At 38.2% G+C, this 27,252-nt stretch overlaps 1 protein-coding gene and 1 long non-coding RNA gene across 4 annotated transcripts in view; one reads left to right on the forward strand and one right to left on the reverse strand.

Moving 5' to 3' along the window:
- CA10 (carbonic anhydrase 10) overlaps positions 1–27,252 on the forward strand; it is an 850,317-nt gene that overhangs the window by 360,492 nt on the left and 462,573 nt on the right. The window lies entirely within an intron of this gene.
- On the reverse strand, positions 1,252–16,672 carry LOC120866525. Its single transcript, XR_005721680.1, has 3 exons — positions 16,663–16,672; positions 10,664–10,672; positions 1,252–1,369 (listed from the first exon to the last, which is right to left on the reverse strand). It is a non-coding gene; the product is annotated as an uncharacterized LOC120866525 (long non-coding RNA).

Genomic DNA, 27,252 nt, shown 5'->3' on the forward strand with positions numbered 1-27,252 from the left:
TTTTGCGGTAGTTAATATCTAATCTTACAGCATTGTGATCAGACAAAATGCTGAAATGATTTAATTTTTTTAATGCTCTAAGGCTAGATTTGTGGCTCAGGATGTGATCTGTCCTGCAGAATGCTCCATGTGCACTTGAGGGAAAGGTGAACCAATTGGTTTTGGATGGTATGCTCTATGGATATCAATTAGGTCTAACTGATCCAATGTATCACTTAAAGCTTGTGTTTTGTTGTTAATTTTCTATCTGGGTGGTCTGTCTATTGGTGTGAGTGGGGTATTAAAGTCCACCACTATTATTGGGTTACTGTTAATTTCGCCTTTAATAGCTGTTAAAATTTGCCTTGCGTATTTAGGTGCTCTTATGTTTGGTGCATATATATTTATAATTGCTATATCTCTTTTTTGGATTTATCCCTTGATCATTATGTAGTGTTCTTTGTCTCTTATCACCGTCTTTATTTTAAAGTCTATTTTGTTTGATATGAGTATTGCTACTCCCTCTTTCTTTTTGTCTCAATTTGCTTGAAATATCTTTTCCCAGCCCCTCACTTTCAGTCTGTATGTGTCCCTAGGTTTGAGGTGGGTCTGTTTTAGACAGCATAAATAGGGATTTTGTTTTTGTAGCCACTCGGCCAGTCTTTGTCTTGGTTGGAGCATTTAACCCATTTGTGAATGTGACTCAGTCATGTCCAACACTTTGTGACCTCATGGACGATATAGTCCATGTAATTCTCCAGGCCAGAATACTGGAGTGGGTACCTGTTCTCTTTCCAGGGGATCTTTCAAACCCAGGGATCAAACCCAAGTCTCCCATATTGAATGCAGATTCTTTACCAACTGAGCCACTAGGGAAGCACTATGATCCTGTAACCATTTACTTTATTGTTTTGGGTTCATTTTTATTAACCTTTACTATGTTTCCTGTCTAGAGAAGAACCTTTAGCATTTGTTGAAGAGCTGGTTTGGTGGTACTAAATTGTCTTAGCTTTTGCATCTCTGTGAAACTTTTGATTTCTGCTTCCAATCTGAATGAGATTCTTGATGGATAGAGTAATCTTGGTTGTAGCTTTCTCCCTTTCAACACATTAAGGATACCTTGCCATGCTCTTCTGGCCTGCAGAGTTTCTGTTGAAAAATCAGCTGCTATCCTTATGGGAATTCCATTGTATGGAATTTGTTGCTTTTCCCTTGCTGCATTTAATATTTGTTCTTCATGTTTAGTTTTTGTTTGTTTGATTTATATGTGTCTTGGAATGTTTTTCCTTAGGTTTATCCTGTAAGGGACTCTCTGGGCTTCTTGGACTTGGTTGGCTGTTTCCTTTCCCACTTTAAGGAAGTTTTTTGCTATAATCTTCTCAAATATTTTCTCATGCACTTTTCTTTTGTCTTCTTGGATTCGAATGTGGAGATATTTAACATTGTCCAACAGACTGGTTTCAAATAGGAAAAGGAGTACGTCAAGACTGTATATTATCACCCTGCTTATTTAACTTATATGCAGAGTACATCAGGAGAAACGCTGGACTGGAAGAAGCACAAGCTGGAATCAAGATTGCCGGGAGAAATATCAATAACCTCAGACATGCAGGTGTCACCACTCTTATGGCAGAAAGTGAAGAGGAACTAAAAAGCCCCTTGATGAAAGTGAAAGAGGAGAGTGAAAAAGTTGGCTTAAAGCTCAACATTCAGAAAACGAAGATCATGGCATCCAGTCCCATCACTTCATGGGAAATAGATGGGGAAACAGTGGAAACAGTATCAGACTTTATTTTTTGGAGAGTCCAAAATCACTGCAGATGGTGATTGCAGCCATGAAATTAAAAGACGCTTACTCCTTGGAAGAAAAGTTATGACCAACCTAGATAGTATATTCAAAAGCAGAGACATTACTTTGCCCACTAAGGTCGATGTATTCAAGGCTATGATTTTTCCTGTGGTCATGTATGGATGTGAGAGTTGGACTGTGAAGAAGGCTGAGCGCCAAAGAATTGATTTGTTTGAACTGTGGTGTTGGAGAAGACTCTTGAGAGTCCCTTGGACTGCAAGGAGATCCAACCAGTCCATGCTGAAGGAGATCAACCCTGGGATTTCTTTGGAAGGAATGATGCTAAAGCTGAAACTCCAGCACTTTGGCCACCTCATGCAAAGTGTTGACTAATTGGAAAAGACTATGATGCTGGGAGGGATTGGGGGCAGGAGGAGAAGGGGACGACAGAGGATGAGATGTCTGGGTGGCATCACTGACTCTATGTATGTGAATCTGAGTGAACTCCGGGAGTTGGTGATGGACAGAGAGGCCTGACATGCTACGATTCATAGGGTCTCAAAGAGTTGAACACGACTGAGCGACTGAATAGAGGTCTCTGAGGCTATCCTCATTTCTTTACATTCTTTTTTTTTTTTTTTTCCTGCTTTGCTTCATTTATTTCCAACATTCTATCTTCCAGCTCAGTTATCATTTCTCTGCCTCAGTTACTCTGATATTGGCTCTCTCCAGTGTTTTTCATCTCACTTATTGCATTGTTAAATACTTGTTGACTATTCTTTATTTCTTCTAGGTCCTTGTTAAACATTTCTTGCATCTTCTCAATACATGTCTCTCGTCTATTTATCTATATCTCCATTTTGTTTTCAAGATTTTGAATCATCTTTACTGACATTATTCTGAATTATTTTTCAGCTAGACTCCCTATCTCCTCCTCTTTTCTTTGGTTTGATGGATTTTTATCATGTTCCTTCACCTGTTGGCTATTTCTCTGCCCTTTCAGTTTGTTTAATTAGCTGTGTTTGAAGCCTCCTTTCTCGAGGCTGGAGGGTCATAGTTCCTCTAAACTTTGGAATCTGCTCCTGTGAGTGGAGTTGGAGCAGTGTCTTGTAAAGGTGTTCTGGTTGTGGGAACTTGTATCTGTGTTCTGATGGATGGAGCTGTATCTCATCTCTCTGGAGAGCAGTACAATGTCTGGTAGTGAGTTTTGCAGTGTCTTTGGGTTTGGTATGGCTTTGGGCATTCTGTCGTTAATGGTCAAGGCTGTGTTCCTATTTTGCTGGAGGACTGGTGTGGTGTGTCTTGCACTGGAGCTTAATGAGTTTTTAAAAAATAGTTTAATTGTGGAATAACTACTTTACAATACTGTGACAGTTTTTGCCATAAATAGACATGAATCAGCCATGGGTGTACACGTGTCCTCTCCATCCTGAAACCCCTCTCCCTCCTCCTTCTCCACCCTATTACTCTGGGTTGTCCTGGAGTACCAGTTTTGGGTACTCTGCTTCATGCATCAAACTTGCACTGGTCATCTATTTTACAAATGGCAATATATATATTTCAATGCTATTCTCTCAAATCATCCCACCCTCATCTTTTCCCATAGACTCCGTGTGTTTATTACCTCTGTGTCTCTTTTACTGCTTTGTATATGCAATCATCATTAATGTCTTTCTAAATTCCAAATATATGCATTAATATATAGTATTTGTATTTCTATTTCTAATTTGCTTCACTTTGTATAATTGGCTCCAGTTTCATCCACCTCATTAGAATTGTCTCAAAAGTGTTCCTTTTTATAGTTAAGTAATATTCCATTATGTATATGTACCATGGTTTTCTTATTCAGTCATCTGCTGATGGACATCTATGTTGCTTCCATGTCATAGCAATTGTAAACAGTGTTGCAATGAACTTTAGGGTACATTGTGTTTCTTTCAATTCTAGTTTCCTTGGGGTGCCCAGCAGTGGAATTGTTAGGTCATAGGCTGGGAAAAATATCAATAACCTCAGATATGCCAGTGACACCACCCTTATGACAGAAAGTGAAGAGGAACTAAAAAGCCTCTTGATGAAAGTGAAATATAGTGAAAAAAGTTGGCTTAAAGCTCAACATTCAGAAAACTAAGATTATGGCATCTGGTTCCATCACTTCATGGCAAATAGATGGGGAAACAGTGGCTGACTTTATTTATTTATTTTGGCTCCAAAATCACTGAAGATGGTGATTGCAGCCATGAAATTAAAAGACGCTTACTCCTTGGAAGGAAAGTTATGACCAACTTAGACAGCATATTAAAAAGCAGAGACATTACTTTACCAACAAATGTCCATCTAGTCAAGGCTGTCATTTTTCCAGTGATCATGTATGGATATGAGAATTAGACTGTGAAGAAAGCTGAGCCCCGAAGAATTGATGCTTTTTGAACTGTGGTGTTGGAGAAGACTCTTGAGAGTCCCTTGGACTGCAAGGAGATCCAACCAGTCCATTCTGAAGGAAATCAGTCCTGAGTGTTCATTAGAAGGACTGATGCTAAAGCTGAAATTCCAATACTTTGGCCACCTCATGCGAAGAGTTGATTCATTGGAAAACACTCTGATGCTGGGAGGGATTTGGGGCAGGAGGAGAAGGGGATGACAGAGGATGAGATGACTGGATGGTATCACCAACTGGATGGACATGAATTAGAGAAAACTCCGGGAGTTGGTGATGGACAGGGAGGCCTGGCGTGCGGCGATCCATGGGTTCATAAAGAGTCGGACATGACTGAGCGACTGCACTGAACTGAACTGAACTGATGGAAGTTCTATTCCCAGTTATTAAAGGAATCTCCACACTGTTCTCCACAGTGGCTAGACCAGTTTGCATTCCCACCAACAGTGTAAGAGGATTGGCTTTTCTCCACACCCTCTCTAGAATTTATTGTTTGTAGACTTTTTGATGATAGACATTCTGACTGTCATGAGATGATAACTCATTATGGTTTTGATTTGGATTTCTCTAATAATGAGTGATGTTGAGCATCTTTTCATGTGTTTATTATCCGTGTATATGTCTTCTTTGAAGAAATGTCTATCCACTTTTTGATTGTGATTTCTGACTTTTGGTTCGAGGTTGATCTCAGTACAAGTATGGAAATTTTTAAATGGGCTCTCGTCTATTAATATTCCATGGGGTCAGGTGTTCTATAATGGTCCAAAGTTCTGGAAATGAGCCTCCTATCTCTGGGCTTTGGCCGCAACCACTTAACAGTAGCATCAAGACTTCTCTGTCCACATAGCAAAGAAGGAAAAAAAAAAAAAAAAAAAACCTAGGTTAATGGTGGAACAACTCTCCACAGCCAGGAACACCCAAAGAGATTCACAATTATATAGAGAAGAGAAGAGGGATGGAGGAGATAGGGGTTACCAGGAGGAGAAAAGGGAGAGTTGAAGGGAAGAGAGTAATCAAGCCAGTAAGCATAGCCCTAAGTGAAAATGGACATTAACAATTAAACTCTTAAAAGTACAAAAATAATAGCAAAAGATCAAAAAGCAAAAACTTAAAAACCTAGAATAAAAATTAGACTCTCAAAAGTACAATATATAAGAAAACAAAATAAAAAATAAAGAACCTTATTAGTAGGGTATGAGGGAAAAGGGAAAAAGAGGACAGGGAAGAACGTTTTTAAAAAATGATAAGAAAAAGAATGAAGAATTAAAAGACATTAAAGAAATTAAAAAAAAAAGAAACTTAACAGTAAATATAATAGTATAGAGAAATATATCTAAGAATTTCTCCGGAGCATTTGAGGGCTGTGTAGGAGTCATTTCTGTATCAGATAATCTCTTGTTGTGGCTTGTACTTGTTCTCAATGTCTACAGTTGCCCATCAAATGCACAGTCTCAGCTTAACTGCAAGATTTTAATCTGTTACACCTGCCACTTCTGGAATGATCCCTTTCTTTTCTTTGCTCAGGTTGGCTGCCTCTGCTTCAGTCTCTTAAGTTTCTAATCTCTGTCCTGGCATAAGGGAGTGAAAGTTTCCACTTCTTCAGGCTCACTTACTCGGTTGTGCTGTGGAGAGGGAGGTACATTGCAAACAAACTCTGTTGAGATATATGGCGCTTGTTCCTTGGAAGAAAAGCTATGACAGACCTAGACAGTATGCATGAGACAGGGTGCTCAGGGCTGGTCCACTGAGATTACCCTGAGGGATGGAATGGGGAAGGAGGTGGGAAGGGGGTTCAGGATGGGGAACACATGTACACCCATGGCTGATTCATGTCAGTGTATGGCCAACACCACTACAATATTGTAAAGTAATTAGCTTCCAATTAAAATAAATTAATTAATTAAATTTAAAAATAAAGCAGAGACATTACCGACAGAGTTTCATATAGTCAAAACTATGGTTTTTCCAGTAGTCTTGCATGGATGTGAGAGTTGGACCCTAAAGAATGCTGAGCACTGAGAAACTGATGTTTTTTAACTGTGGTGTTGGAGAAGATTTTTGAGAGTCCCTTGGACAGTAAGGAAATCAAGGCAGTCAATTCTAAAGGAAATAAACCCTGAATATTCTTTGGAAGGTTTGATGCTGAAGCTGAACCTCCAATACTGTGGCCACCTGATGCAAAGAACTGACTCGCTGTAAAAGACCCTGATGTTGGGAAAGATTGAAGGCAGGAGAAGGGGACGACAGAAGATGGTTCGATGGAATCACTGACTCAATGGATATGAGTTTGAGTAAAATCTCTGAGTTGGTGATGGACTGGGAAGCCTTGTGTGCTGCAGTCCCTGGGGTCACAAAGAGTCAGACAGGAATGAGTGACCTAACTGAACTTAAGATGTGTGGGGAACACTTGCAGTGGATGGACAATATGGGGATTTCTGTGATCCAAGACAGTGTGGACTTCCCAGGCGCATGCCACTCGAGCTTCTGGGTGCTTCATGAGGGCAAAGTCCCATGTGGGCCACGGGTCTAATGTCCTTCCCAGGTCCAAACTGCTCAGGTCCCTGGGTGTACCCTGAAGGCATAATTTCAGGTGGGCTGTGTATCTCCCCATGGGAGCTGGTCTCAGGCTGTGACTTTCTGGCAGATATGAACCATCCAGGATCCCAGGAAGATGTGGTTAGTGATGCAACCTGCTCGCAGCTTAGTGAGAGATGAAGCCTCTGGGGCTGAGATTGAAGTTGCTCCTTGCCTTCCTCTTCTGGCTGTCACACACCTGCCTCTCTGCCTCCAGGGAGGGCTGTAAATGGCAGCTGGATTGTTCTGATATTCACTAGGGAGAAATCCTTTGTTCTGAGTGTGCCAGGGGTCACATTGTGGCATTAGAACCTTCCCATGGGAAAGGTCTTTTGTTTTCCTTTGTCTCTCTGGCATTCTCTCATTTTGTGTTGCTGTTGAGTTGCTATTTGGGTCACATTAGTCCCCTCAGAGTGTCCTCAGGGCATTCAACTCTTGTCCTTTCCCTAAAGTCCGATTATAAATTCTATGCTTCCACACCCAGTCCCCACTTGCTATGAGTGGATGCAAGCATGTGAGCCACTTTTTGACTGGTAATTTTTCAGTGCAAATTCTGTGGTGATTTTTTTTTTTTTCCAGTTATGCTGCCCTCTGAGATTCCAAAGCTCCCCACTGACCCTGCCTGAGAGAAGGTTTCCTTAGTTCAATTCAATTCTGTTCGACCCAAACTCATGTCCGTTGAATCGCTGATGCCATCCAACAATTTCATCCTCTGTCGTCCCCTTCTCCTCCCACCTTCAGTCTTTCCCAGCATCAGGGTCTTTTCCAATGAGTCAGCTCTTCGCATCAGGTGGCCAAAGTATTGTCGTTTCAGCTTCAACATCAGTCCTTCCAATGAACACTCAGAACTGTCTCCTTTAGGGTGGATTGGCTGGATCTCCTTGCAGTCAAAGGAACTCTCAAAAGTCTTCTCCAACACCACAGTTCAAAAGCATCAGTTCTTCAACACTCAGCTTTCTTATAGTCCAACTCTCACATCCATACATGACACTGGAAAAATTATAGCCTTGGCTAGATGGACCTTTGTTGGCAAAGTAATGTTTCTGCTTTTTAATATGCTGTCTAGGTTGGTCATAACTTTCCTTCCAAGGAGTAAGCATATTTTATTTTCATGGATGCAGTCACCATCTGCAATGATTTTGGAGCACTGTATGGAAAGTTTTCCTTCATGACTTCCTCCCCAGGGTGGTTATCTAGGGTCCTCTGCTAGGTTCAGAAGTTGTTTTGTGGAAGTTGGTCCACATGCTGATGATCTTTTGATGTATTTGTAGGGGAGAAAGTGGCCTCCCCATCCTATTCCTCTACCATCTTGTAACCAGCCCTTCCTGTATGTTTGTGTGTGTGTGTATATATATATATACACACAAGCTCATTGATCTTCCCTAAACAAAATCAAATCAAATTTTAGTTATTTCAAGAAGCCATGTCATAAAAATGACAGTACTTTTTTAAACTTCCATTCCTCACCTTCCTATAATAGTTTGATGTGAATCCTTCCAGATCTGGAGTATGAACTCAATGAAGTGTTCCCAGTACCTTAACTGTTATTAAGATGGGTTGAGAAAAATTACATTTGTAGGGAGTACAACTCTCCTCTAAGAGAAGTGCCAAACTAATATTTTGTTCCATGAAAGGAAATAAATAATGATATCTGAGGTTTTAAAGGAAATTTTGCTGGAACCACTTTGTGGATTACCTAGAAATGGAAGAAGGTAGCAACACTGGATGTCTGAGCTGGTCGATTCCAGTCTTGACTCTGCTCTTCCCCATGGATAGCCACAATCTTAGCAGATCTGAGTTTGAAAGGGATGGGAAATATCCTTCACTGAGTACCAAGTATAGGTATCTAGTTCAGGAATATCATTATAGACATGTATCACCATCATAAACCTAACTGTGAGAAGTCAGTCTTAACAGTCACATCTTATGGAAGTCAGCTACATTTAGTTGTATCATTTGAAGCTGGAAGCTAGATTGGTATCGTCTCCCAACACCTATTTACACGCACACACACATACACACACACAAATCACCCAACACATACATGCACAATTCACATTTGGCATTCATGAGGCTCTAAGGTTTTAGGACGACTTGGAGGATGGGCAACCAAAAGTGAGAGAGATCGTGGATTTCCTTGCACTAAGATATATGAGCTAGGAAGGTTTGTTGTTTTTTTTTTTTTTTTTTTTTTGATCAGCTGGGGAAAATAGAGGTATGATGATATAATACTATGAATTCATGAAAGCTTTTTATTCATTTATTTATATTTTATGTTTGTATACATAAAATACACATATCTTTATGCATATATAAACATATCTTTACATATATAAAATATATATGTGCATTTATAACATGGTTAATACTGTATGTGTCATTTTATTTTGCAATTTTCTTTCATTCTGTTTTTTCTTTTCTTTTTAGCCAAAAGCATAAGATAGGTACCTTTTTTTAAAGTCAGGCCATATATGTCTATTCTTTCTTTTCAGCCACTGTGAAAGTATTCCACAGTGTTCAACATGTTCCTATTAATGAGCCTTTAGAACACATCTGCTTTATTAATACAACCAATATTTCTTCTAACATTTTGCATTTGAGCAAGCATCCCAACATAGCCAAAAAATCACAAACTTGTTACTGTGATGGATTCTCCTGAATTGTTCTTCCCTGACCTGTTTGTCAGAACTGTATAAGAGGTTTCTTTTGGCTGTTAGCCTTGCCAGCCTGGATATTATCAGTTTAAAAATTTTTGCTAATCTGGTATGTAAAAAATGGTCTCATTGTTGACTGAATTTGCCTTTTCCTGATTGCTAGTGAGGTTCATCACCTTTTCATATGTTTATTTGCTTTTTGTATTTTCAGTGACTTGTCTATTATACCTTGCTCTATTTTTCTATTAGATAAGCCTCTCATATTGTCAGTTTGTTATACATTATGAATATTAACCTTTTTTCTGTTTTAGATGTTGCAATTTTTTTTCTATTTTATCAACTTTGTCCAAAATATATTTTTAGTGACCTTTGCTGGCATACAGAAACTTCCACTTTTAAGATACAGAATCTGTAATTCTTTTCCTTTGTGGTTTCTGGTTTCGTCCTTGCTTGGAAAGCCTTCTTTAGCATAAGATTATAAGAACATTATTCTATTAATTTAGTCATTGTGTTTTTTTTTTTTTTTTTTTACATCTCAAAATTAGTCTATTTCATGGTGAAGTAATCTGCCTAACATTTCCAGTTACTTAGTTTGTTGAATGAATTATGCATCACCAATAATTTGAAATGCGACTAAGTTCCTCTATGTAGGTGGGTCTTTACTATGCTTTCTCTTTTAGTTTCTCTCTTCATCTATTCATTCACCAATATCAAAGGGTTAAAAGTTGCTGTCTTATCATCTGATATGTTTTCACCTCTAACTTTGGCAAAACCAATACAGAATTGTAAAGTAAAATAAAAAATAAATTAAAAAAATAACTTTTACAAAATCTTGCTTCTACATAGGTATTTTACCTACTTATTTATTTTTTATTACCTAAAACTACTGGATTTGTCAAGAAGGGCTTTCTACAGAAGATTGACAGTCCAATTTTCTGCAGAAATTTGGCAGTCAATTTCAGATAACCAGGAGTAACGCAGTAAGAAAATTTTCTGACCTAAAATATGATATATTAATAGAAAACTACAATAAAACCAACTGATCAGAAGTCAAATGCCATTGAAAAGATAATTTGTTATTCACAGTTCTCAAGGGAAGTGTGCATGCCACATAATAGGGAGCCACATGGGGGAGCACCAAGGTCTATCAGGAACTTAGAAACCACATAAGTTATGAGTTTTGAGTTAAGTTTTATTGGGGCAAACGGAAGACTTCAGTCTGGGAGACAGCACCTCAGGTACCTCTGAGAAATTGCTCCAAAGAGGCAGGAAGGAATGCCAGTATATGTGATTTTGGTGAAGAGGGAATACATGCAATCAAGCACATATTTTACAGAAGGCTTCTGCAAGTCTTGTGAAGCTTTTACTAGTCATGAGGAATAGTCAGCACCATGAAGGATTTTAGTGTTTTTCTAGATATGAGGAAATATAAGAGTTGGGCTCATAAAATCAGCTTCTAATAATATCTAACTATCTTAAAACCTGTTCTGCCAGTTTTTCCCTGAGCACAGAGTGTCTCACTTCTGCTCTCCACCCTAAACTCCTTTCTGCGGGGTGGGGGCAGGGGTGGGCATTGAAAATCAGGAACTGCAACAGCACATGATTTAATCCTTGTAGAGGTAGATGGCAAGCTCCCGTGGTAAACGCCAATTTGTAGTTGACAAGTAGGCCAATAAGAAGGAGGGAATTGTGGGCAAAAGCCCTTATTATGGTTTCCAGGAAAGAACTAGGGAGTCAGGGTAAGACTGAAGTTGGGCTAGTTTGAATAAAATCAGTAGGCTCTTGGGCATAAGGGTTATTCCTAGTTGTCTGCTATCTGGCCATGGGTGATTAGAGCAGATAGATAGTGACCCTGATTGTGAGAGTCTAATAAAAGAGGTATTAGAGGTATAAACTCTGGAGTAGTTGAGTTGCATATGAAAAGCACACTCACAGGCAAGTTGTTTACTACCTAGGAATTGACTAACCTTGGAAGATCAACAAGGGCCCAGATATCAAAGTATCAGAATACAAAATATAAATAACATAGTTCCCATTACTCAAGGAGTGCCAACCTCAGTGAATTTCATTCCTGTACATGTTTCACTGACTTTCTTTTTTAAAAGAATTAATTTCTCTAATATTATGTTTGGGAGATTCTTTGTATTCCATTCCTGCTGGTCATACTCGATGTCCATATGGAATTCCTCCAGGATTCTGCTGGAAGTAGTTGGCTCTCCTCTATGGAGGGAGATTCTCTTTCATCTCCTTTAGGCCTCCCTGTTCTCTAGTCTTTACTTCCTGCTGAACCTACCTATCTTATTTGTTTTTTATTCTGAATTCCTCAAGATTTCTGTTCATTACAATATTCCAGAGTTTTAATGGATTTAATTTTTTGCTTTATACCCCTTTGTTCATTTTAATAATATTGGGATATTGGGATAAGTAAAGATGTGCTCTTGAACATGCATGATCTTATACAGGGATCCCACCATAGGTTTAGTCAAATGGAAGAGGGAAGGGATAAAATCAATGTGTTAGGAAGATAGTATTGGCAGAAGTAAGGAAGATGAATAGAGGAAAAGGAGAATGGATATCATTTAGAAGTTGCACTTGTTCAACTGTTTGTAATATTTGAGTTCCTAATGATTCCAATTCTAAAGGTCTATCCTGAAAAAAAAAAAAAAAAAAAGAGCTACAAGTAAGAATATATATATAAACAATATTCCTCATAGCATGAAGTTCAAAGCTGAATGAGACTCTCAGTCAGGCAGAGTGTTTGTGAGTGAATGAACAAATTTGAAAAACATTTATTGGGCCCATATAATGCACTAAAACCCTGGTAAAAGCAGAAGTTCCTCAACTCATGCAACAATCTTGTTGGGTTATCAAAAAAATCTTTGAATTACAGAAGATATTAGATCAAAGACTTTTGTAGGTAGAAGTACAACTCACACTAAATCCGAGGCCTTACCCTGAATCTATGGCTTTGAAATCTCAGTGGGATTATGTTTTGGAATAATAATTTTCAAATTTCTGCAGATAATTCTAATGTATCATCAACTTTGGGAACCACTGTGTTTTTACACTTCGTTACCTCTCTGCATTCTTGGGAAATGGACAAGTACTGGGCAGTAAATGTGAAAAGTCTACCTGACTAAATAAGACCTTCACAACAGAAAATGACTTATATGAGGCAGGTTTTTAAATGACCCAATATCATTGTCATTCAAAACAATGTATTTGCAGCATCACAATTAATGCTATGTCCTGAACCCTGGATGATGTATCACCACACCTGAGGGGTAGGTGTCCAATGAGATACGTGCTTGCTTCAGTCCGACTCTATGACAGCATTCTGTTCCCAGGGTACCTTAAAGGAGCTGAAGTAGTTCTGTTAAGTCACTACAGAGAATAAAAGCTGTGATTTTATAAATAGAAAAATCACTATGCAGTAGTATGGTCAAGGAAAATTAAATAGTTATAATAATAGGAGTCATTTACTGATCACATTTATTGGACTTCCCTGGTGGCTCAGACGGTAAAGTGTCTGTCTACAACGCGGGAGACCCAGGTTCAATCCCTGGATCGGGAAGATCTCCTGGAGAAGAAATGGCAGCCCACACCAGTACTATTGCCTGGAAAACCCCATGGATGGAGGATGGGATCACAAAGAGTCGGGCACGACTGAGCAACTCCACACACACACATTGAGGACTTATTTTGAGCCAAGTACTCTGCTTAAGTGCATTAACCACATATATTTCATAAATGCTTATAATGAACCCATAAGAATTGGTTTTAGTCAAGCTAGGCTGGATATGATGAGTAACAAACAATCCCAAATTAGTAGTGACAAATGATTCCTGTGTTAGGAAGATCCCCTGGAAAAGGGAAAGTCTACCCACTCCAGTATTCTGGCCTGGAGAATTCCATGGACTGTATAGTCTGTGCGGTTGCAAACAGTCAGACACGACTGAGTAACTTTCACTTCACAATGACAAAGGTTAGTTTCTTGCTAATACTTCATGTGCACTTGAAGTTTGGAAGAGGACTCTTCATGTCATTCTCACTCAAAGGCACTGGCTGATGAAGTCCTCACCATTTGGAATGTAACAGGTTGCCTAAACTTAAAGAAGGGAAGACAGAGAAGAGTGCATTAACTATTCTTTGTGGCCACCTTGAAGAGATCCTCCCCACTTCTACATTTTGGCTAAGGCAATTAACATAGTGAAATGCAACTTAATGGGAGCAGGAAATGAAATTTTCTCAAGTAATAAGAGTCAAAGAAATGCGAATATTTGTGAGCTGTACTAATATCTGCCATAGTATTTTATTGTCATATTTATTTTAAAATGAAAGAAGAACCCAACTACTAGAAAGTTAAAATTTCAGAAACCTGCTAATACCAAGTGCTGCCAAAGATGTGGAGCAATTAGATCTTTTATCCATTCCTGGTAAAAATGCAAAATGGTGCAGAAAAATAACCTTGAAAAAATATAGTTTCTTTTACAGTTAAACATATGCTTACCATATTGACCAGAAATCTCTTTTATGAGATTTTACCCTAGAGCTTTGTTTTTCAACTGGAGGTGATATTGCCCCCAAGAAGCATCTGCCAATGTAAAGATAATTTTTTTTTTTTTAAATTTAGGTTGTCACACTAGGTCAATGGACACTACTAATAATGCTGCTAAATATTTGCAATGAGCAGGCCACTTCTTATATTAAACCTCTTAATAAAAGCCTCTTAAATTACCCCACTTAAAAATCCACTTACTTATTAATAGTATGGTGGTTGAAAATTTCTGCACTAAAGAAATAAACAATTATATTCACATAAAAAGCTGTAAAGGTGTGTTTATCAGAGCATTATCCATAATAATGGAAAACAACCTAATGTCCTTTGGTGGATAAATGGATGAACAAACTGTGCTACATCCACAAAATGGAATGCTACTTGGAAATAAAAAGAAATGAACTTCTGACTCTTTCAACAACATGGACATCTGAAATATGTTCTACTAAGCAGAAGAAACCAGTATCAGAAAGTTGCTTATTGTATTTCATTTATATGACATTATGGAAAAGACAAGACTATAAGGATAGAAAGCAATAGTTGCCAAGGTAAAAACTGGCTGACACTAAGCAAGTGAATGTCAGTACAAAGGAGCTATATGAGGAAAGTATTGGAGACGATGGAATTGTTAATGTATCTGTATTGATGGTGAATACACAAATTCATATGTGTGCTAAAATTCAGTGTACTTTATACACCCCCAAAAATGGTGTTTTATTGTTCATAAATCATTTTTTAATGGAAAACATTTTGAAAAGTAAAAGAAACATGAAGCAAGACATGGAGATTTGTCTGTGGCATAAACCTTGAGGTGATGGTGTTGTTCAGTCACTGAGTCACGTCTGACTCCTTGTGACCCCTCAGACTGAACCACATCAGACTCCCCTGTCTTTCACTATCTCCTAAAGCTTTCTCAGATTCAGTTCCATTGACTCAGTGATGCTGTCTAACCATTTCATCCTCTGTCGCCCCTTTTCCTTCTTCTACTAATCTTCCCAGCATCAGGGTCTTTTCCAGTGAGTCAGCTCTTTGTGTCACGTGGTGAAAGTATTAGAGTTTCAGCTTCAACATCAGTCCTTTCAGTGAATATGCAGGGTTTATTTCCTTTAGGATTGACTAGTTTGATCTCTTTGCCATCCAAGGGACTCTCAAGACTCACTTCTAGCACCACAATTTGAAAGCATCAATTCTTCAATGCTCAGCTTTCCTTATGGTCCAACTCGCACATCCATACATTACTACTGGGAAAACTATAGCTTTGACTAGACAGACTTTTGTTGGCATAGTGATGTCTCTACATTTTAATACGCTGTCTAGGTTTATCATAGTTTTCTTTGCAAGGAGCAAGTCTCTTAATTTCATGGGTGCATTCATCATCCACAGAGATTTCAGAACCCAAGAAATTAAAATCTGTAACTGCTTCACTTTATCCCCTTATATTTCCCATGGGCTGATGGGGCTAGATGGTGTGATCTTTGTTTTTTGAATGCTTAGTTATAAGCCAACTTTTTCATTCCCCCTCTTTCTTCCTCATCAAGAGGTTCTTTAATTCCTCTTTACTTTGCCTTTAGAATGGTATCATCTGCATATCTGAGGTTGTTGATATTTTTCCTGCCAATTTTGATTCCACCTTGTGATTCATCTAGCCCATCATTTTGCATGAGGTTCTCTCCATATAAGTTTAATAAGCATCGTGACAATATACAACTTTGTCATACTCCTTTCCGAATTTTGAACCAGTCTTTTGTTCTATGTCTGCTTTTCACTGTTGCTTCCTGACCTTCATACAGGTTTCTCAGGAGACAGGTAAGGTTTTCTGGTATTACCACCTCTTTCAGAATTTTCTACAGTTGAATATGGTCTACATAGTCAAAGGCTTTAATATAGTCAATCTAACAGAAGTAGATGTTCTCTGGAAATCCCTTCCTTTCTTCATGACATAATGAGTGTTGGCAGTTTGATCTTGGGTTCCTCTGCCTTTTCTAAATCCAGCTTATACATCTAGAAGTTCTTGGTTCATGTACTGCTGAAGCCCATCTTGAGGGACTTTGAGAATAACCTTACTGGTGTGTGAAATGAGCATAATTGTACAATAGTTTGAACATTCTTTGGCATTGCTTTTGAACATTCTTTGGCATTGCCATTCTTTGGGATTGGAATGAAAACACCTTTTCTAGTCCTATGGTCACTGCTGAGTTTTCCAAATTTGGTGATATATTAAGTACAACACTTTAATAGCATCACCCTTTAGGATTTGAAATAGGTCAACTGGAATTTCATCACCACTTTACTACTAGCTTGCTTTTTAGTAATGCTTCCAACCACTCACCCCACTCATACAGGATGCCCAACGGTAAGTGTGGAGACATGCCAACAACGGAGTGTTCCAGTTCAAGATGTAGTATCCTTACGTATAGTAGATAGGCTTTAGGAGTAATAGAAGCACCAAGCTTCATGTTTTAGTGTTATTTCAACTTACATCTACATTTTATTTGTCAGGCCTCTGGTTTGTAATACTCTTACAACTTTTATCTTTAATAGTGAACAGTTGCCTGAGGTGCCATAAACAAAGCAAGGAAGAGCTGAATGACAGTGTTGTCAGCTTGTTTTACTTTTGGAGCAAGGTTAATGTAATACACCTTGCTAATAATGAGGTGCTATTCAAGAACCCAACTCTCTGTCTCATTTGGCGTTTTTTGGTGCATGTGATCAGAGTCTATTCTAATCAGCTCTGTTCACCTCCTGATATTTTGATTGTTGAAACAAGTATTATTGCTTAGGAAATAATTTGGAAATGACTTTAGTAAAAGAACATAGAAAGGAAAAGGGATTTTTGGATATTTGAAAATAATTACTCCTAGAGTGGGTGCTAAGATGGCAGTTTTATAATGTAATTAATAAATAAATGTTGGGGTTCAATGCTACCTCCACTAGGATTAATCATAAATGAACACAAAACTGAATCTTGGAGTTCAAACAAAACTTTTCCAAGCAATGCCATCTCCTCTCAGTTTAAAAGGAATGGCCTTATCTTCCAAGTTCAGCAGCTACTGTGTAATTCTCTTCATGAAAGCCACAGTCCTGTAAAATTGTTTAACATCCTTTAGGATTAATATGAAAAAGAAAAAAAGAGATTAACTTTACTAAGTAATTATTTCATGCCAGACACAATACTAGATGTTTTAGAGTCACTGTACTATGTTCCTGTAAATTCCTCCCTGGGGATTCAGGAACAACATTGTGGACACCAGCAGAGATGCTCCTCCTTCACAGACAGAAAGAATGGAATCAGAGGTACACTGCATCCAGCACAATTGCCTCTCAACCCCAACCCCACCCACAGCCAATCATGAACACTGGAACTCTCCTGCAGGAAAGCCCAGTGTCTCCCCAACCGTACTTAACAACATGAGCCAAGAAATGAAAAATCGGCCTCTGCCTTGCATCTCCATTCCAAGTCCTACACAGGTGCATCTTATTGGTAGAATGTAATTCACATGTAAATGCTAGCTGCAGGAATGTCTGGTAAGTATAATTTTTGCCTTGTAGCCTCTGCAATACTGAGAGCAGAATAATTTGGAGTTCCTGCCAGCTAATTCACTACACCCTGTGAAGTATCAATGCTACTAGATGAAGAAAAGGAAGATCAGAGAAGTTAGATAATTTTAACAAGATAAAGCTCCAGAAAGAATGAAGATGGTGAGGCCAAAATGGATAAAATGCCCAGTGGTGGCTGTGTCTGGTGGTGAAAGTTAACTCTGATGCTGTGAAGAATGATATTGCATAGGAAGCTGGAATGTTAGGTTCATGAAACCAGGTAAATTGGAAGTGGTAAAGTAGGAGATGGCAAAAATGAACATTAACATCAATGAATCATTGACACAATGATATCAGTGAACTAAAATGGATGTTAATGGGCAAATTTAATTCAGATGAGCATTATATTTACTAATGTGGGTAAGAATCCCTTAGAATAAATGGAGTAGCCCTCATAGTCAACAAAAGAGAATGAAATACAGTACTTAGATGCAACCTCAAAAATGACAGCATGATCTTGGTTAGTTGTCAAGGCGAACCATTCAGTATCACAGTAATCCAAGCCTATGCCCCAACCATTAATACAGAAGAAACTGAAGTTCAATGGTTCTATGAAGACCAACAAGACCTTCTAGAACTAACACACACACACACACACACACACACACACACAAAGATGTCCTTTTCATCATAGGGGACTGGAATGCAAAGTATGAAATCAAGAGATACTTGGAGTAACAGGCAAGTTTGGCCTTGGATTATGAAATTAAGCAGGGCAAATTCTAACAGTTTTGCCAAGAGAACTCACTATTATAGCAAACACCTTCTTTCAAACATCTCTTCCAAAAGAAATATCCATCTAAATGCAGAGTTCTAAAGAATAGCAAAAAGAGATGAGAAAGCCTTCTTTTTTTTTTAATTTATTTATTTTTATTTTTTTAATTAATTTATTTTTTATTTTACTTTACAATTCTGTATTGATTTTGCCATACATTGACATGAATCTTATGTGAACAATGCAAGGAAATAGAGGAAACAACAGAACAGGAAACACTAGAGATATCTTTAAGAAAACTAGAGATTCCAAGGGAACATTTCATTAAAAGATGTCAAAATGAAGGACATAAGCACTGTGGACAGAAGCAGAAAATATTAAGAAGAGGTGGAAAGAATACACAGAAGAACTGTACAAAAAAGGTCTTAATGACCCTGATAACCACTATCGCGTGATCACATATAGAGCCAGAAATCTTGGAGTGTGAAGTCAAATGGACCTTAGGAAACATTACTACAATAAAGCTCATGGAGGTGATGAAATTACAGCTAAGCTATTTCAAATCCTAAAAGATGATGCTGTTAAAGTGCTGCACTCAATATGCCATAAAATTTGGAAAACTCAGCAATAGCCACAGGACTGCAAAAGTCAGTTTTAATTTCAATCTCAAAGAAGGGCATTGTGAAAGAATGTTCAAACTACCACAAAATTGCACTTATTTTATATTCTAGCAAAGATAATCCTCAAAATCCTTCAAACTAAGCTTCAATAGTCTGTGAACCAAGAACTTCCAGATGTAAAAGCTGGATTTAGGAACAAGAGATCAAATTGCCAACATCATTGCTCTATGTAGATGACACCACCCTCATGGCAGAAAGTGATGGTCAATACTTTGGCCACCTGATGCAAAGAGCTGACTGATTGGAAAAGACTCTGATGGTGGGAAAGATTGAAGGCAGGAGGAGAAGGGGATGACAGAAGATGACTTGGTTGGATGGCATCACTAACTCAATGGACATGAGTTTGAGCAAGCTCTGGCGTTTGATGATGGACAGGGAAGCCTGGGGTGCTACAATCCATGAGGTCGCAAAGAGTCAGACAGTACTGAATGACTGAACAACAACAGCAACAAGATTATACAAGCTGGGAAGCAGTAGTATTAACATTTGAACTTACATTAGTCTGTTACCAAAGTTGTTTATTGGGTGCTTATTCTATTCTATATGGGCTTCCCTCATGGCTCAGATGGTAAAGAATCTGCCTGCAATGTAGGAGACCCAAGTTCAATCCCTGGTTCAGGAAGATCCCCTGGAGATGGAAATAGCATCCCACTCCAGTATTCTTGCCTGGAGAATTCCATGGACAGAGGAATCTGGCTGGTTGCAGTCCATGGGGTCTCAAGGAGTTGGACACGACTGAGAGACTGGCACTTTTACTTCATTCCATTGTATACATTATTCTGAGTGCCTTCACATATAATCCTGTTTAATCTTTATATCTCTGTTACATAAATATTAAGATCCCTATTTTTCAGATGAGAACAACACAATACAGAGACATAGATAAACAAACATAAATAAACTTCCATAAAGCACACAGTCAATTAGGAATAGAGCTAGTATTCTTAGATGCTGTAGTTCAATGCTTCTACTCTTTCCACTGCAGCATGCATAGTCTTGACTAGTACAGTAGGCTTTTGACTAGGACCCCTGTTGATATCCATTTACCAAGGAACTTCTTTGAACATCAACATTCCATTCAACATAGAATATGGTGATAATCCTCTGAAAGTCTTTGTGTGCTCATAGCTAACTGATGTGGAATATTTGGGGACTCTTAAAAAGCAAAATATTCAGTATGGTATGGTAAAATTTTAATAAATTACTCTCTTAAAATAAGATTCAAAACCTTGGAGCTTTTGCCAGTTTCCATACTGTAAATACTCCCACTCTGATCAATTTTCAGGTGCCATATGATATTAACAAGCTCACAAAATTTCTGACTATTTAGCAATTGGATCTGGCAAATCCATAATGAGCCAGATCCAGATAGCACCACAAATAGTCTTTATTATTTAGAACTCAGGATACCCTTGCAAGAAGACTTAAATCCTTTTCTATATTTGAATTTCTGACATGTATTGAGACATCTTAAATGCTGAAGATGTTCTGATAAATGGCAGATAGCAAGATAGCAAGAAGAGACTAAGAGATCTCTGAGGGGGAAAATACTAAATTAAGCATGAGCCTATCAGGATGGACTTGATAATATCTGATGGAACAATGATTAGGTGCTATTTTTTAATTTCTCTGGTTTAATTCTCTTGGTTTAACAAGCACTAGAAAGGAAATAAAATGGATTTTTTAAGTTTTCAGGACACTTTCTAAGGGAGTAAATAAGTGACGAAGCTGACAAATCTCTATGACTAAGTTTCCATGTCACTATCTGGACTAGCTTCTATCCTTTTTGATAGAAGGAGGAGGAGGTAGTTTCATTCCAGAAACTCATGTGAGCACCAGCAATGCTACAGTGTGCTTCACAGAGAAGACTGAGTACAACCATTGCCTTTCTCTTCTCCAGGTCTTTAACCTGCTATTTCCTAGATGGGTTTTTCTGTTTGTTTGTTTGAATGTTTTTTTTTCCTATTTCCTTACTGGTGAAAATTCCCTCTCAGTCAAAGTTCAAATGCCGTCTTGTACAGTATAGTTTCTCAAAGTCTTTAGAGTTGAAATTAGTCACTCTTTCTTTTGCTTATATTCTTTTTTAAATGACATGTTTTGTTCTTACTGGTATTTTTATTAACTTTCTACATGTGATTTTTTATAATAGTTCATGAATTCTCTAATAGCAGAATTGGCAGCTCATTTGTATCAGCAACTCTGCTTACATAAGCAAATGCTCGCTAAGAATGCTGGCATTGCAAATATAGTGTGAATAGGGGCATCTAATGCACTTTCCCAAAAACAATCTGGGAGGAAGCTAAAGGGGAGGGAATTAAGGAGGGGAATAAAGAAGGGAGAGGGGACAAGAGGATAGGAAGGAAAGAGGGAAGAATGTTTACCTCCCAACTCATTCATTATTTGGCTCAAAGTTGGGGGTAAATTTTCCCCCATGATCTGAGATTAAAAACGTGATTTTAGAAGAAAGCAAAAAATCCATTTAGAACAACTTAGAGCTACCTACTTGAGAAGCTTCTTTCATGATATAAGTGTGTCTCTCTGTATTTCCTATTTGTGAATCATCTTTCTAGTGATATACATGTTCTCCATGAAAATTATTCACCAGAGGGATTGTCCTTGGAAAAGTCCTTGACTAGAGGCTAAAGCATTGTTTCAATCAATGTGCCAATGCCTCCTTGATAGAAAATACTTCTATGATGAAAACACCTTCATCACTTTGTGTTTCTCTCAGTACATCAATAAGTGCTCATTGTATAATATATGTGTGCTTACAATATTTATAATACATTGGATGTATATGGTTCGTTTCCAATGCCTGAAAGAACAGCTGATTTATTTCATAACTTTTATGGACTATTTTGGGCATCCCAGGTGGCATTGAACCCACCTGCCAATGCAGGAGACTTAAGAGATGTTTGTTTGATCCCTTGGTCAGGAAGTTCCCCTGTAGGAGGGCATGGTAACCCACTCCAGTATTCTTGTCTGGAATCCCTTGGATAGAGGACCTGCTGGGCTATAGTCCGTAGGGTCACAAAGAGTTGGACACACTGAAGCAAGTTAACAAGCATGGACTATTTTATTATTCTCAACATCACATCCATTCTCTTTGCATGCATATTTTATAGCATCTTGATGGATTTATTTGATTTGACCTAGTGTTTTAATGATTGAAGGTCATAGCAAACCACTCTAGGTCTCTTGCCAAGAGAATCCCATGGACAGAGACTGGCAGGCTGCAGTCCATAGGGTGGCACAGAGTCAGACACAACTGAAGAGACTAAGCAGCAGCAGTGTTTTAATGACAGCATGGCTGTAGGAAGAGCACATTAACTTACAAAAAAATCATGTATTCAAGTCACTTCACAGTGTGATCCTGCCCTCAGATGATTCGTGAACTGCCAACCCTTTCATGATGGGCAAAATAGCATAGCATGAACTATTAAACTGTGGCTTAAGAGAAGCTAGTGGTGATTCCTGAATCAGCAGGTCATTTTCTTGAAGAGACTGCTAATTGTATAAATATAGTCAGTCATTACCATAACTGTATCACTGGGTTCAATTCTATGTGATTCTTTTCTTCTGGATTTCAACTTCCTTATAGGAATACTGAAGGACAGAGCATAGTGGTGGTAGGTAAGATCCTAGAATCCTAAAAGTTCATACACCAGCGGAATGGTCTAAATAAATACTAATTAAAGAATGATATGGGTAGGAAGGTCTGAGGCTTCATTTTGGATAACACCTGAACTCTTCTTCACTCTCAGTTTTGGGGAACCACTCCTAAACTCCAAAGTTTTCCATCTTTATCTTTTTGGTGCCCTAGTTTTTAACTGGTTAAGGGGAATGACCTTGTACCCTAAGACAAAACATATTTATTTGTAGTAGTATAACCACCCATCCTTCTTCCCATGGTGTCACCTCAGATTATCTGACGGACAACCCAGAGGGAAGGGTGAGGAGGGAGGAGGGAGGGGGTTCAGTGTGGGGGACATGTACACCCATGGCTGATTCATATCAATGTATAGCAAAAGCCATCACAATATTGTAAAGTAGACATCCTCCAATTAAAATAAATAAATTAGTGTTTTACTTTCTGGCTTACTTCACTCTGTATAATCGGCTCCAGTTTCATCCACCTCATTAGAACGAATTCAAGTGTATTCTTTTTAATGGCAGAGTAATACTCCTTGTGTATATGTACCACCACTTTCTTATCCATTCATCTGCTGATGGACATCTAGGTTGCTTCCATGTCCTGGTTACTATAAACAGTGCTGTGATGATCTTTGGGGTACACGTGTCAGTTTCCATTCTGGTTTCCTCAGTGTGTATGCCCAGCAGTGGGATTGCTGGGTGATAAGGCAGTTCAATTTCTAGTTTTTTAAGGAATCGCCACACTGTTCTCCATAGTCGCTCTACTAGTTTGCATTCCCACCAACAGTGTAAGAGGGTTCCCTTTTCTCCACACCCTCTCCAGCATTTATTGTTTGTAGACTTTTGGATCACAGCCATTCTGACTGGTGTGAAATGGTATCTCACTGTGGATTTTGATTTGCATTTCTCTGATAATGAGTGATGTTGATCATCTTTTCACGTGTTTGTTAGCCATCTGTATGTCTTCTTTGGAGAAATGTCTGTTTAGTTCTTTGGCCCATTTTTTGATTGGGTCGTTTATTTTTCTGGAATTGAGCTGCATGTGTTGCTTGTATATTTTTGAGATTAGTTGTTTGTCTGTTGCTTCATTTGCTATTATTTTCTCCTATTCTGAAGGCTGTCTTTTCACGTTGCTTATATTTTCCTTTGTTGTGCTGAACCTTTTAATTTTAATTAGATCCCATTTGTTTATTTTTGCTTTTATTTCCAGAATTCCGGGAGGTGGATCCTAGAGGATCCTGCTGTGATTTACGTCAGAGAGTGTTTTGCTTATGTTCTCCTCTAGGAGTTTTATAGTTTCTGGTCTTACGTTTAGATCTTTAATCCATTTTGAGTTTATTTTTGTGTATGGTGTTAGAAAGTGTTCTAGTTTCATTCTTTTACAAGTGGTTGACCAGTTTTCCCAGCACCACTTTTTAAAGAGATTGTCTTTTCTCCATTGTATATTCTTGCCTCCTTTGTCAAAGATAAGGTGTCCATATGTATGTGGATTTATCTCTGGGCTTTCTATTTTGTTATACAGAGTGAAGTAAGCCAGAAAGAAAAACACCAATACAGTATACAAACACCTATATATGGAATTTAGAAAGATGGTAATGATAACCCTGTATGCAAGACAGCAAAAGAGACACAGATGTATAGAATGGACTTTTGGACTCTGTGGGAGAGGGAGAGGGTGGGATGATTTGGGAGAATGGCATTGAAACATGTATACTATCATATAAGAAACAAATCGGTAGTCTAGGTTCAATACAGGATACAGGATGCTTCGGGCTGGTGCACTGGGATGACCCAGAGAGATGATATGGAGAGAGAGGTGGGAGGGGGGTTCAGGATTGGAAATTCATATACACCCATGGTGGATTCATGTCAATGTATGGCAAAACTAATACAGTATTGTAAAGTAAAAATAAATAAATAAATAAAATAAAAAAAGAAAGAAAATAAAAACAAACAAAAAATAAAATAATAAAATAATATTAATTAATTAAAAATTAAAAAAAAAAAACACATATTTTGTGTAGTTTCGTGTAGCCTTTGGAAGTTTGCCTGATTCCCAGAGTAACTTGTCCTAAGTTTGTGCTAGATTGCAGTATCTGAGACACATTAATTCATTCAGTACATGTTTTAGCATTCTTTTTTCAGTGGTCTAGTAGGTTCCAGACACTTGATAAGACACGTACTCTCTTTCTAAAACTTCTTTAACACCAGTGCATGTCAGACTCACTTGTGCGTGATTATGCAATATGGGAATCTCTAGAGAGAGGTCTCAAACGGGCACTAAACCTCAAGGGGCTTGCTTTATGAAGCTTCTGATCTTTCCAGAGATGCTAAATGGGTTCTCATAGACATCTCTTTCGGAGAAGGCAATGGCACCCCACTCCAGTACTCTTGCCTGGGAAATCCTATGGATGGAGGAGCCTGATGGGCTGAAGTCCATGGGGTCGCTAAGAGTTGGACACGACTGAATGACTTCACTTTCACCTTTCACTTTCATGCACTGGAGAAGGAAATGGCAACCCACTCCAGTGTTCTTGCCTGCAGAATCCCAGGGATGGGGGAGCCTGGTGGGCTGCCGTCTCTGGGGTCGCACAGAGTCGAACACGACTGAAGTGACTTAGCAGCAGCAGACGTCTCTCTAAAGTGATAGAGGAGCCCAAACAGTGCACTGACAAACTTCATCTGAGGTAGTTGAGGCCAGTTTCCCAAAGATTTGACATCCAGACTCTTTCTCATCCCTTGATTTTTTTTTCCTACTCTATCAGATAAACTCCTTTCACTCTTTTTAACATCCTAAGTCATAATAGCTGTCCAGGATCCTGAAACCTGCCTTATACATGGTCATCATATGAAATAATACCAAGGATCTGGAAAAGACACTTTTGTTTAAGTTCCAGGTGAGTTTTTCACTGTTTCCTCATAATCTCTTTTATTAACCAAACTTGAATGCTGTGTGGCTTATACAGTTTATAAGTATAAACTGAGGCCCAAAAAGATCACAAAGAGTTCATGGCAGGACTAAGACCAGATTCCAGGCTTCCTGATCTTAAAGCACTTAGTCTTCCTATGACAGTGGGTTCCCTCTGATCTCCTTTTTTTTTGCCCTCAAAGATTCTGGTTGTACATTTTAAGTGGTTTGTGGTCATCAAAGCGGTATACATGAGAATTCATCGTTCAGTACTGAGATTTTACAGTTTAACTTCAATAGAGATGAACTTCTTAACCTTAAGATTGTATTAATTTTTTTGTACCTGGCCTTAATTATTAATAGTATCCTTATTATTAACTATTAATATTGACTAATTATCAATAGTTTTCCTTTTGTATAGAGTTTCTTTTTTTTACTTTTTTAACTATTGCATTTTAGGTTTAAAAGCTAATGTATTATAAGCATTAGCATCATTCTGTGTCACTGTATTTTGAATGTCTTTAGAGGGATATAACTCTTTTTATAAAGTAGTGTGCCCCTATTAAATGTGATTAGAAAAAATTAGACATTATTTGACTTTCAATTTTGTATATATGTATATATGTTTGTGTTTCTGTAGGTCTTAGGCTTCATAGCTAACTTGTAATTTCTTCCTAAAAGATTTCTTTGAGAATGATCATTAATGTTCAACATCAACCTTCTTGGGCAAGACTTGAGGAGGATGAGTGATTATATAAACACTGAGCTGTGTCCAACAGAGCTGCTTATGAGTGTTGTTTGGGAGGGGAAGGGTGTCTTAAGGTCAAACAGGAGATGCCAAGATACCAGGTGGTTAGGCTGAGTGGTGCTGGGCCAGGGGAAAAAAAAAAGGAAATAAATATTTTAGTTGGAGATTGGAGATGCAGCTAAATCAAGGCCACAACCTTGTTGAATTTATTAAAAGGGAGGCTAGATGATCAAGAGGTATATCAACAAAAGTTAGACGAAGATTGGGTAGGGCTCATAGTGTGGAATAAGGTCAGTTCAGGGATGAATCTTATATCTTAGCCACTTTAGTGCCTTTTACTGGAGACTTGGCACCCTCATACTGGGTGGGGCAGGAGATAGCTGCTTTAGGTCATAAGCAACTTTTTAAAGAGTAGGTCAATTTCTTCCAGAAGCAGTACCACAATCATGCATTTGTAACTCACAACAGTAAAAATAATTTGAGCATTATGAGAAAAAGTAGAAGAGATCTTAATGCTTCATGTAAAAACCTTTAAATTCTCATTTCATTAAAAATTCCTCTCTGCAGCTAGTAGCAGAGAATACCATGATTCACCGTCTGTGCAGATTAATGTATAATGAAAAAGAAAGAGAGGGAAAGAGCAGCAGATAAGATGAATGCTTTCCCAGATGCAGCAGAAATAAAAAAAAAAAAATAGAGTATCTTTCCATAACTTTTTTTTTTCCCACATCTCATCTTACACCTGTTTTATTTGAATCTTGATACAATAAAAAAGACTGAATAATGTAGACACTGTGGGTCATCATCAAACATTTATGCATCATTCACATTGAAAGGCTTTAAGAATATGTTGGAAATAATTAGGCAACCTTGGCATTTCACTTTTACATTTCCCATTCTGGGAAGATTTCCCCTACTATTTCCAGCTTGAGTTCACAGGGCAGAACCTCAGAATATGCACT

This window comes from Oryx dammah, unplaced genomic scaffold (assembly GCF_014754425.2).
Source record: "Oryx dammah isolate SB20612 unplaced genomic scaffold, SCBI_Odam_1.1 HiC_scaffold_8, whole genome shotgun sequence".
Classification (NCBI taxonomy): domain Eukaryota; kingdom Metazoa; phylum Chordata; class Mammalia; order Artiodactyla; family Bovidae; genus Oryx; species Oryx dammah.